This window comes from Delphinapterus leucas, chromosome X (genome assembly GCF_059928025.1).
Source record: "Delphinapterus leucas isolate spDelLeu-1000000601 "Yukka" chromosome X, BTC_Dleu_Yukka2, whole genome shotgun sequence".
Classification (NCBI taxonomy): Eukaryota; Metazoa; Chordata; class Mammalia; order Artiodactyla; family Monodontidae; genus Delphinapterus; species Delphinapterus leucas.
In genome coordinates this window covers 128,907,700-128,920,097 of record NC_143150.1, presented here as the reverse complement: position 1 = coordinate 128,920,097, position 12,398 = coordinate 128,907,700, and the positions used below count along the sequence as shown (strand labels likewise).

The following is a 12,398-nucleotide window of genomic DNA, read 5'->3' as shown; positions in this document are numbered from 1 at the left end:
CTCCCCCAAAACGTGAGTGCATGCGGCTAACAAAATGCTGTCGCCTCGTGTGCGGCTCCAGTGTCGGGTGTCCCGCCCGCAGGCCCTCCACCCCCGTACCGTTTCGGCTGGGGCGCCCCGCCCTCTCCAGCAGGCTGACCGCGAGGGGATGCCGACAGCCTCCCGCCGAGGCGAGCCAGCTTGACCCACGGCATTGCTGCCCCTTTCTGGGCCCTCTGCTTGCCCCCCCCCGCCCCCCCCCCCCCCCGGGACGCCCAGCACTTTGCTCTCTTGGGTTCCGGCTCCACGAGGGTGAGACCTATAACCAAGGAAGCGCTGGTTTCTGGCTCAGCTGGTAGCTTCAGACATCCACCGGGGACACGCAAGAGCGTTAGAGTCTGCACGTTGCAGCAGAAGCGAATTCCTATTTCCGTCGCACGCAGAGGCAGAGCTCACTAATTCTGGCTGTGGCGAGGGATTGGAGGAAAGCTTGATACGAGAAACAGTATTTGAGCCAAGCCTTGAAGGAGAGCTGGGTGTCGGCAGTGGGACGGAAGGGCCCTTTAGGGAGACAGGACGTTGTGATTAGAGTTCCAGTTTCGGTGAGCGGGAAGGGTGGGGAGACGCAAGGGGGCAGGTGTGCCGATCCAGGGGGTGAGGCGGAAAGTTGAAACAAGACTCTGGTCTGACGTGGAACAGCCTTGGATGCAGTGAAAAGGGCTCAGCCTTGAATCTTTATGAAGTGGGGAAGCGTGGGGCGTTTGGGATTGACGGGCTGACGGACATTCGTTTTGAGCAGATACGTCTTAATAACAGCGTGGGAGGGATGTATCTGAGCCTGTCATGCAGGTGATACACATATGTAGCATTTAAAAAGCTGTAACTTACTACTTAGAAGTCTCTCCATTTGTACAGCCGTAGTGAGCACGTCCGAGGTGAAATGCTTGTTGTAGGACATCTTTCCAAACTCATCTCAGAGCACATTTGCTCTGAGCCACTTTCTATTTATTTTTCCTAGTTACTTCTTACTTTTTCACAAATAAACCTTGTGTTAAAGTATTAGGATTGATTTAGAAAAAAATTTCATCTCGTGTGGTTCCTGAAAATTAGAACTTAATATAAAGTTGTGAATAGAAAAGTTTTTCCATGAACCCAGCTGAATCGATCGGCAGTCTTTTGCTTGCTTGTGTGTTGCACAAATATTTCACCTTTTAATGTGATAAAGATCAAGGAACGTGAAGGGGGGGCCATGATGAACACTTTCCAGCTGCCTTAAAGAAGAATCGTAATCGTGTGTGTTAGTGCCTTCCGCATCTTAGCAGCTTGAGGGCAAACTTCCAGATTCCACTTCCAGAATTCTGCCCACCCAGCAGTCCTGTGATTGTCCCTTAGAGGTGTGTTCTGTCGTTTAAGAGTAAATCAGATCCGTGAATACCTTAGGCATCACTGGAAAAACGGTATAGTGCACATTGTTATAAATGGTATCTTGACCAAACTAGAGAGTCAGGTGCCCCAGATTTCCTATTCCTCCCCCAAACTCATACATGTTTAGCTGATTATTAACTAAAGTTCTAGTAATTAAAGAAATAATTTTTTAAAATGTAATAACAGAGATATAGAGGTTATTCTTCCTGGTGTAGTTATTTCTAAAATAAAGTAGGTCAGAGTCCTTTTAGTATTAAGTCCCTTTTGGTTTGGTGGCATTGCTACATTAATACGGTTCGTAGTATCTCCAGGGTCAGAACTGGAGACCATGTGTTGCTGCAAGGCCTGCATGACTAATGTGCTTCTCCAGACACTGAACTTCTAGACTGTGGCAGATCTCGGTGTTTACATGGGAAGGCTGAACTTGACATAAGTAGGGTAACACATCTGGGGAAAATATCAAGAAAACTCAAACCATTTTTCTCTTTTGAATTATTGGAAGGGTGAGACGCTGGAAACATCAAGGATCATGCTTACAGCAATTCAAAAAACATTCCTTCAGAGACTGGGGGAAACATGAAATATCTGTCAGTGAACAGGCGGGCGAGGTGATATTTGCGAGAATGCAGCAGGAACTGTAATGGAACTGTAAACCCATTACTATTCCAGATTCGCTTGCTATTATTCAAATAGGAAAATGGTAGCCTCGTTTTCTGTCTCAAAAGAATCCCTCTATTATGATGGTTATATGTTTGATAGATGTAGAAAGTCTTTAATGTCACCTTTAATGATTAAACTGGGTGGGTCTGGAAGATGCTTTTGCTTCATTTCAGAATCTGAGATGTGCATTTGTTTATATTCATTAGCTTAATTTAGCTCCTTTTCTCCGAAGAGTCCAAGGTGCTCTTGAGAGAGGCTTCGCGTAAGGAGCGTGCAGTTCCTCTTAAAGCAGAGGGAAGACACAGGCAGGAGAAAGACAAGGAAAGGAGGAAATGAAAGACCTTGAGGTGAGAGTGAGTTAGAAAGGGTCACATGATGCTACGAACTTGGCATGGCTTGTGCAGTTTTTAGAAACTGAAAACGTTTCCGAGATGGGCATTGGCCGTTCATTAAGCCCAGGACGTGATGGGCAGAGAATACCCGGTATCTCTGGCTTCTTTGGAGTTGAGGAAACCCACTACCTCCAAGTGCAGATAATATCATTGATGATATCATCATTTCCCAAGTATTTAAACCTGGTGTTGACTCTCTTGAATGTTAAAGAGAAACTAGAAACTCCGTCGTGTTTTCTCAGCAACTAACTCTTCCTTTCATTCCACTTTTCCACCCAGTGCCCTGCCCTTCCTCCCGTGCAGCCTGACACCCAGTCTGTGACGGCCCACTCTCTGACTTGCTTCTCTGTCACCGTCCCTCCTTTTCCAGTCAGGTTTTCCCACCTGCACTCTCAGAACGATATCCTTCTGGGGTCTTGGCTGTGTGTGCTCCTTCCCTCAGCGCCTTTTCATGCCTGCTTTCTCCTCTCCTTCTATCACGCTTGTTCTGCAGAATAACTGTGTTCTTCTTCTGTGTCTTTCTCTCTGCTGTACATGTCCCGCTGAGTGGGCCTCTCACTGTCTGTCAACTCCACTGGAGCGCTTTCTTCTCCATTCTTCACATCAGAAAGTGTGTCATCACTCCCAGGTGGTTATTTTCTTTCTTCCTTTGCACTTTCCCCGTCTTCCAAGCCTGGATGCCCATTCCATGCTCTTGAGGACAACCCTTCTCCACTGTAGGATCCTCTCCTGAAAGTGGCAGCTTTGTTCCCCCCCCCCCCCCCGCCACATACACTGTCCCCAGAGTGCTTCTTTCCAAGGGGAAGGACCATGGCTGCTGAGGTTGCTTGTTCAGAGCCTCTGAGAATTCTGTACACTCAGCACCCTGCTCTCATTTCTCAAGACCCTGTTTTCTAAATGGAAACTGGGGAGGCTAAGGTGCTGCCATGGACTGAATTGTGTTCCCCGAGTTCATATGTGGAAGCCCTAACGCCCAGTGGGATGGCATATGGAGGTAGGGGTCTTTGGGAAGTAGTGAGGGTTAGATGAGGTTGTAAGGGTGGGGCCCTTCTGCTGAGGTTAGTGTCTTTATAAGGAGAGGAAGAGGGAGATCATGGAATCAGCCAACACCTTGACCTTGGACTTGTCCGCCTCCAGAGCTGTAAGAAATAAGTATCTGTTGTTTAAGGCCCCAGTCTGATATTTTAACACAGTGTCAATGTACTGTACTTGGAGTCTCCAGTTGCCCTTTCTGAGTCTGTGAACTGAAGACATGTCTGGGCCTTCCTTCTTTTCAGAACGTTCTAAAGACCAAGTGGATATGTTCTCAAATTATTTCTGGCGAAAGGGGGAAAAAAAATAGGAGGTGGTTTATAGTCCAAGGGACAGGAATCCCACACCGGAGGTTTACAAAGTTGAGTTAAGGGTTGGAAAGTTTTCTTATTATTTCATAGATTTCTGTAAACTTGTAACCAAAGTAAACAGCAGAATAAGAACAGCGTCACTGGTAAAAATATTGACTGGTACCGTAGGCTACAAGAAAACACATCCGTTAGAATATTTTTCCACATTTTCCAATTCTGTCTTAAAGTTGGTTAAACATGTAGAATTCTCTAATTAGCTTCTTAGTCTTCTGACGAAACAAAGAATGCTTCGGGCCTGGTGCTGCAGGGAACGTAACCTTTCAGTGGTGGTAACTCGTTTTAAAAAATGAAATTTGCTTTGCATTTAAAAAACATATATACCTTAATTGTGTGGTTTTATGGTTGACTGGAAGTTGCAAAAAGGGGATTGTGGTGTCCGTGTTTGGTATTTTTTTAAATTAATTTGAATATGAGTTTAAAGTGCAATCAAAGATCTAGCTTTTTCCAAGCAGAAAGGTACTTTATTCCTAATCCATTTCAATCCACTTCAACCTATTAAGCCTGGCAAAGAGATGAGGCTGGGCCAAGAGTTACTGATTAAACAGGACAGCCCACAGAATGGAAAATTTAATGAATCCTGGCCTGTTACAGGCTACCAAGCTATAATCACATTTTTATTCCTGATCACATAGAATCTTGTAGGAAGTTTGGCATTCCTGAATATCAGTCACAATATAAATCTGTAAAATTTCCTATTGATTTTAGAACAGCAAGACTGAATCCCAGATTCCATTAGATTTCAGTCATTATAATTCTAAAATACAAAAGAATTTCTTTGACTTTTATTTCAGTTAACTGGGCGTGAAATATACCTTAGTGTAATGTTTTGTTATTGTTGTTCTAAGTTTGGTTCAACTATAAATAGGTTAAGAAAAAAATGATGTCTTCAAATTGAGGAGGGGATTCCTAATAGAAAACCAAATGAGATCCATGCAAAAGCCATCGAAAACCATTCAGCAAGGGTTGTGAAGGGCTTCCTAAGGAGAGTTGTTGCATTCACTGTCCCTTGAGCGAGAGGGATTGAGAAATGCTCCAGCAAACTCCTTTGGGTGCCATGACTCATGCTGTGTGAATGCCAAAGATTTCTGACTCAAGTCAACCGACGACGTTGAAGTGCCTTTGAAGTCTAGAGTGCTGCGGTGATGAGTAGGAAACCAAATAGAATATGCCTGGCAAAGCAAATCACACGGTGAAACCAAACGCCTAGGAGAGGTCTCTGAGGTATTAGCATCTCGGATATTTAAAGACAACACTCCCAGTTCTTCGGATGCATCTGCTGTTTGCAAATAGCTAGCCCTAGTACTTTTCAAAGATGTTCTTCTGTCCTTCTTGAAAACCCGATTGGGGAGGAGACTGAAAATATGTTTTAGACAAGACACAACTCAGTTCTGCAAGTCAGTGTTGCCCCTGCTCCAGGTGAAAACATTTGAGGCAACAGATGAGGACATAATAAGGTTTACTTTTTAAGGTTTTTTTTGAGGTGTCTTTGGAGAACGTGGCCTGGTTATCAGAGAGCAATAACAGAGTAACTGGCCTCATTTGGCTTGACAGTCTTGTCCATGCCAGTGCCCTCTCCCCACAAGGAACTGGGGAAAGGGGTGTCACGCCTTTCAAACCACAGTTGTAGGTGGCTGCGCTGGTGGCTGGTTGACGTCCGGGCACACAGAAAGCGCACTGTTGCAGCGAGGACGCTGGAAGCATGACAAGTCAAACAGCCTGAGTCCCGACTCTGCCATTTCCTGCTGGGGGGCGGGGGGGTGGTCTGAGCCAGCTTGCTTAACCACGTGGGATTTCAGTCCTGACTGTGAGACGGGGATGAAATAACCACCTCATACAACGCACTGCAGTCTTTCCTGCACAAGCTTGGAGGGGGAGACATAATAGAGTGCTGGGGAAGGGGAGGGGGACCGCAGGCCGACTGCCCGGGTGGGAACTGCAGGCCTCCGCCTCGGGGCTCTGTATCTGAGCGTCTGTGCACCGGATGACAAATGTCAAACGGGGATAGTAATTGTCACTAACCTGTGGGCCTTCATAAATCACGCAAGTAAAATATTTACCATGGTGATGCTCTTTCTAAGTTTGTAATGTATTTGAGCTCTTACTCAAATAAAAATAGGCAATAGGAAATTAGGAGTAGAGGGCAGTGCAATTCATAGGGGCCCTCGTTTTACTAACCTATGGGTATTCCATAAGGAACTTATAAATAAAGGACTAAGGGGTTAAGTGGTGCTACCATTTTCAACCAAGAGAAAAGTGGGAATGGCAGTAAAAGAAAATGGCTGTAGATAGTAGTCACTCTCTGTTTAACTGAAGAAAGAAAGAAAAAAAAGGTCCAAGTATTTGTCCTAGTCATTGGTGTTGGGAATGGAAACACTCTGCATTGCTTCAGGAAATGTTCATGAAGTGTCTGCCTCGTGCGTAGGTCTGTGCTGGGAACCAGAGGTGCAGAAAGAACGTGTGCTGCCCCAGGGAGCAGACTCTACCTGGTCAGGGGCGTTAGAACGCTCAGGAGAGTATGGTAGGAGTTGGATAGGGCTCTGTGCCGGCCTCTCAAGGGATGGCCCAGCGCAGATACCCTTCGGTCATCTCTGCCAACTCCTCCTTCCTCTCCCGGGATGGAGGACCCCGATAGGGAAGATACCAGCAGGGGTAGGCAGCCTCTCTGGGCATTTTCTCTCCATGAGACTCTACCCCCTCTCCTGATGCAGGATTTCTCAGCCGTGTTACGTCAAAGCAGGTGCAGGAAAATTATTCCATTAAAGCCAAATCCTAAATAGAAACTGTGAGTGACTGTAGTTTGATCAATATATATGTAACTTTGCAGAACTTTACAAAGAAAAGCTTTGCGTTTCAGTTGACAGCCCTGTTAAAAATGGAGCCATTCACGGTGCAGACTCTAAGGTATCTAATGCATTAAAAGCACAGACTCTAATGTAATGTAATGCTGAAAGAGGCCAGACACCGTTGACCCCTTGCTGCCCGAGGAAGTAACAAAATCAGTGAATTTTTTCTCATCCCAGTGCTATCCAGGGGCTATAGATTCAAACTTACTGATAAATTCGATTAAAAAGGTAGTATCTTGCAATGACTAAATTCAGTTGTCTTTATATGAGTCCCTGCAGACACATGCAGGGACAATTACATGCAATTTGATGTCAAAATAAGGCAAGCTAAGAAGCTGAAAGAAGCCTATGGTTCTTCATGTTTCTAAAATAATATCCTAGGGCATTTTTCCTAATTAAGGTTTAAACAGGAGAATTATATGTGTTGACTTGTTACTTTCATGTTTATTTCTGAAAGAGGTAAAAACCTTGAGTTACCATTAAAACCATTACTGAGTTTTGTGATATCAGCAGATATCAACGTTGTCAGTTTCCTGGTCTTAACCATTGTGAAATTCATACAAAACCTTCCCATCGTTTCTGTTCTCATTGCCCCAGTGTAGGAAGAAAAAGATTTCTTAGGTCTCCCCAAGGTCAGTTTTTATGGATAGCAAACATTTAATCATAAAAGGAAACCATGCTCTTTAGAAGGGTGTTTTGTCGGGGCAGCAAATTACGCTCAGAGACTGAGATTGTCTTTGCCAGTAATTTATTTAACACAGGTTCACTGCGAAAATTACCCGTAATTTCACAAGCCAATAGAGTACAGGATAATGTCTCTTAATAAGCCACTAAGAAGTAACATACTCCAAGCCAATAATAGATTAATCACGCTATTGTTCCAGGCAAGGGGACGATGAAAGGAATAGAGTCCAAGTTTAGTTGAGGTGTACCTTTCTCTGAGTTACTTCTCTGAAGAGTTGCTTGGCCAACTGAGAGCCATGTGTCAGTGCTGGCGATGGGTCCAAAGTGAAAATTCTTGTTGCTGGAGCACCTTGCCAGGGAGTGAAGGTGCAGGTGTTGTGGGTGAGATTACCTCCTTCCTGGGGCTGCTGCATGGTTTCCAGCACTGCCGGCAAAGAGTCGCCTTGCCCAGGCTGGAGCTGATGCCCCCGGGTCTTCAGAGAGCCATTCAGGTCAGCAGTCGCCTTGCCCAGACCAAACACCCTGGGACAGTCCTCACGGACTCTGGGTGTGTGTAGTCTGAAAGGCCCCTGCCCTAGCTGCTGCTGCTTCCCATGTTTTTGTTGTTAACCACATGCATGCATGATGACGTCCTGACAACAATTTCTCTTATACATCAGAACAACTTTACTTATAATCACAACTTTGTTGTCATGAGCAAGTGCGCTGGAAATCATATCAGACCAATACACAACAAAGGGGATAATTCAGCTTGGTGAGTTGGCTGTACTGATCAGGAAACCTCTGGTTTCAGGAGAGTGAAAACCAACTCTAGTCACCTGAAGAAAGAGAAGGCTTTGATTTCCATGTGATGAGAGGTACAGGTGCATGCAGGAGCTTCAGGGACGCCCTAAGGTAAGTTTTCCTCTCCACTCTTGAAATCTGCCTGTTGACCTGATAAGTTAATGCCCTTGTTGTTTACAGAGTGTGTAGCCTACTTATTCCTGAGTGCTTCCCCTGGTATCTATCCCTGGAGAAGTCATCAGCACTGCCCAGCTATCACCAGTTCCTTGGTCTCTCTGCTCGTCATTTTAGTGCCTCATTAACCAGAATTACTGCGTGTAATCCATCAACCTCGAACACTCACATGGCGTTTACTTGGCTAGCTATTTAGTTGGAACTTCATTATCAGGAAGAACAAAATTGAAAAATGAAAACGGTGCACATCTATAGCAATGGAATGCTTATTAACGTTCTGTCAGTGCCAGAGCGGATCTTAAAACTAAATCGAATCTGTCCGTGTGTCACTTACACAGGGAAAGGCACAGATCGTATTTGAAGATTTTGCCCTACGTTCACAGAGGAAACGTATGTTGATGTTTGTTTACTAAAAATAATGTTTCCTATGTAACAACAAAGCCCTCCCCATTTCTTTTCACCAATAAGCGAGTAAATCAAGTTGTTCATTACTAATTAGGCTAAAAATAAGGTGAACCGTTTTTAAGACATCCAAAACATTGTTTCAGTAAATTCAGCAAATTATCAAGATACATAGGTTCATTTCAGACTCCTTCGGAATGTCAGACTCTTTTAACTTATACTACAAAATTTATTTCAGTTGTAATTTTAGTTTTGAAATTAAGAAGTTAAGTTTGGATATTGAAATGGTTATCATTAACTGCATTTTGTCTGTAACTCAGAAAATTATGGATATGTTTTCCTATATGTTTTCCCCTATTTGTCATTTAGATGGGTAAGTGATGAAGTACTGGTTGAGTGTATGTAGTTGAACTATAATACCTATAAAAACCACTCCAAAAAGCTCAGAGAATGCAGAATTATTGCTAGTGTGTTTTCTTGCTTGTGGGGAGGTATTACATATTCATATTTAACGCAGCAGGCTCGGCATAACTGTGTCTTATCACTGCTGGCTACGGTGGATTCCTGAGTTCAGTCACTTCAGCGTGATAGCACAGGGTGGCTTTTGCCGAGCATGTTACAGAGATCTGACACTGTTAGGTCAGAAGGTCCCAACCTTATACCCCAGCAGGGTGTAAGGACAAGATGTGTGAATTTTCCACGTTCCTAGTTGTTGTCAGGCCTCATATCAGGTCCACTCATTACTTACCCTCCACCTCATCCTCTTTTCATTTTCTCTGTGACGGAGAGTTTAAGAATTTTGCTACTGTCCTACCTGACCTGTGCACGTGAAGCACCTTAGGACTAGTAACCAGAAGCCAGGTTAAGTGCAGAAGCAGTCTTCGTCTCTCAGTCAACCTCAAGACTTTGGTGTGAAGGGTAAGCCACGCCGCCTAGACCAGGTACCTGAGACGATGCTCGGGGATGAACTACAAATCCTCCTCTGGCCTTCCTCCAGGGGCTGGTGGCCCTTTCCCTGGGTGCCTGAAAACGGCAAAAGGAGAACGTATCGCGTCTTAGGTTGTACTTAGCACTGCCTGTGCGCTGATTCCAACTGCGGGGTCCCGGAGTACAGATGATTCCCCCAGTCAGAGTGGGATTCTGAGAGTCAGGTAAAAATAGAATCTTTGTGGGGCGGGGAGAAGCAGTGGGATCATTTTCCCAAGACCCGAGTGCACAGTCGGAACAGAAACAGGAGGCGCCTGGGTCTCCATAATCCATGGAGTGAAGATTTGCGTGGTAGGAAGAGTAGAAGCTCACAGAATTGCCTTCCCTACTGAAAGACTGAAACAAAGTTCATACTGCGTTCCTGAGGAGAGTAGCAGAGACTAGGGCCACCATCAAAACTGGAGAGTGTCAGGTGTACTGTTTTGTATCACAGCCCCATTTGACTCACTTGTTGGAGATGCGTGGGTGGGACTTGGAGAATGATGTAGATTCGCAAACTCAACAAGATGCTGATTCGATTTGCAACTTTGGTCCAGATGTTGTCTTTTTATTGGAAGAAAAAACAAACAACCTGCCACCAGGTATTCAGTTAAAGATCTCGTTTTGACCAGTATTTATTCTCCCAGTATCCATTCTCTTCTAGATACTTTATTCCTGTAAGCCTAACCAAGTTTTAGCAAGCAGATGGGCGTCCAGTTAGATCCTGAATTGCCCCACTGGTTTGTAGCTTGGTATGCAGTCACATGACTAAGTTCAGGCCAGTGGAATATAATGGTAACAACATGAACAATTTCTGCCTCCAGTTCTTGAGAAAGGAGGACAGATACCTTCCATTCTTCTTTGCTTCCTGTTGGCTTAACAGTGTTGACAAATGGAGCAGTTGACCTTAACTCACAGGTGCTGAGTCATGGGTTAAGGACGGCAAAGCTAGCCCTCCAGCCATGTCTGGGCTGTTGCATGAGAGAGAAGCAAACGTGTAGTCTATTTGAACGTCTGTATTTAGAGTCTTTTTGTGTTACAGTAACTTTACTTCCCAAATAATGAGAACATAACCCTGCCGGTCCACTTAAGTTCATGATTCCACATTTAGCCTAGGATGTTTGTTCAACCCCAGATGCTTGTATTCTCTTGGTCACTTGAAGGCCCTGATCTTTGGAGTGCTTGGGCTTCTCTGTGTCTCTCACTGTCTCTGTGCCTCTCCATCCTGGTACAAAATCAAGGTGCACTTCCACAAAGGACAACTCACACAGACATGTAGGTGTAACCACATTCACTAGTGATTTAGATACTCCAAAGTTAAGTGTTAGAAACTTTTATTGTTAAAAATTTCCTCAGTAGTAAAAGAAGATGAGTAATCTTACAGTGGAGAAACCTGAAACACTTGGTCAGCCCAGGGATCAAGGTCAGTGTCAACTGGGGTATGTCATGTTGATAGCATGTGACCTTGATGTGATGTCATGAGAAGGGCACTTTACCTCTGTGGTCTTCCAGATGCCTGTAACCCCAACCTAATCATGAGAAAACCACTGGAAAAAGCAGAATTGAAAGACATTCTACAAATCTGTCAAGGTCATCAAAAACAGGGAAGGTCTGAAACTGTCAAAGCCTGAATGAGACCAAGAAGCTATGGCCACTAAACGTTTATGTGAGGTCCTGGTTTGGATCCTCCTGCAATATATGGAGGTTAGGGGAAAACTAAGGAAATCCAAGTCAAGTATAAACCTCAGTTAACAATAGTGTGTCAGTATCAGTTCATTAGTTGTAACAAAGTACCGGATGAATGTAAGAGGTTCAAACGGGAGAACTCTCCAACGTTCTTGCAACTTTCCTGTAAATCTAAAAGTATGTTATAACAAAAGGTTTACTAATTTTTTTTTTGACTAAATTTTTAAAAAATGTGATTTAGCTTTTTTCTCTCTTGCTTAGGGCGATTTCTTTCCATTTAAAGGTGAAGTTTAATGAGAGATGAGAAAGCAAAGCATGCAAATGTAGGGGCCCCTGGCTGTGTAAAGAGGACAAGCTTGGGAAGCAGATGGGAGCTGAAGGAGAGGTTTTGTTTTGCTTATTTTCAAAATGAGTATATTTATTTATTTTTAAAGTTATTTATTTATTTATTTTTGGCTGCGTTGGGTCTTTGTTGCTGCGTATGGGCTTTCTCTAGTTGCAGCAAAGGGGGGCTACTCTTTGTTGTGGCACACGGGCTTCTCACTGCAGTGGCTTCTCTTGTTGTGGAGCACAGGCTTCACTCGTGCAAGCTTCAGTAGTTGCGGCACGTGGGCTCAGTAGTTGTGGCTCGCGGGCTCTAGAGCGCAGGCTCAGTAGTTGTGGCTCATGGGCTCTAGAGCGCAGGCTCAGTAGCTGTGGCGCACGGGCTCAGTTGCTCGCGGCATGTGGAATCTTCCTGGACCAGGGCTCAAACCCGTGTCACCTGCATTGGCAGGCAGATTCTTCACCACTGCACCACCAGGGAATTCTGAAAATGAGTATATTTAAATGAGGGTGGAAAGGAAGCATTGGAGGTAGAGGACAAAATTCTGGAAGGAGAATAGATAATAGTTCTGATGACTGTCCCGAGAAGTCAGTAGCCAGTGGGATCCAGAGTACAGGTAGACAATAGGAATCTTTGCAGGAGGAGATAAGGAAGAAAAGATTGCCCCTCTCACAGG

The 12,398-nt window shown here is 44.5% G+C and overlaps 1 protein-coding gene across 6 annotated transcripts in view; it reads left to right on the top strand.

Annotated features, from left to right (window-relative positions):
- Nucleotides 1-12,398, top strand: part of LOC111167216 (uncharacterized) — a 538,796-nt gene that overhangs the window by 169,765 nt on the left and 356,633 nt on the right. For 5 of the 6 annotated variants that reach the window (XR_016391420.1, XR_016391422.1, XR_016391421.1 and 2 more), the window contains one exon: nucleotides 8,180-8,280. The exons of the other annotated variant lie outside the window; for it this stretch is intronic. The gene's annotated coding sequence lies outside the window, so the exon portion shown is untranslated. The remainder of the gene's footprint in view (nucleotides 1-8,179; nucleotides 8,281-12,398) is intronic. 6 annotated transcript variants of the gene reach the window in all.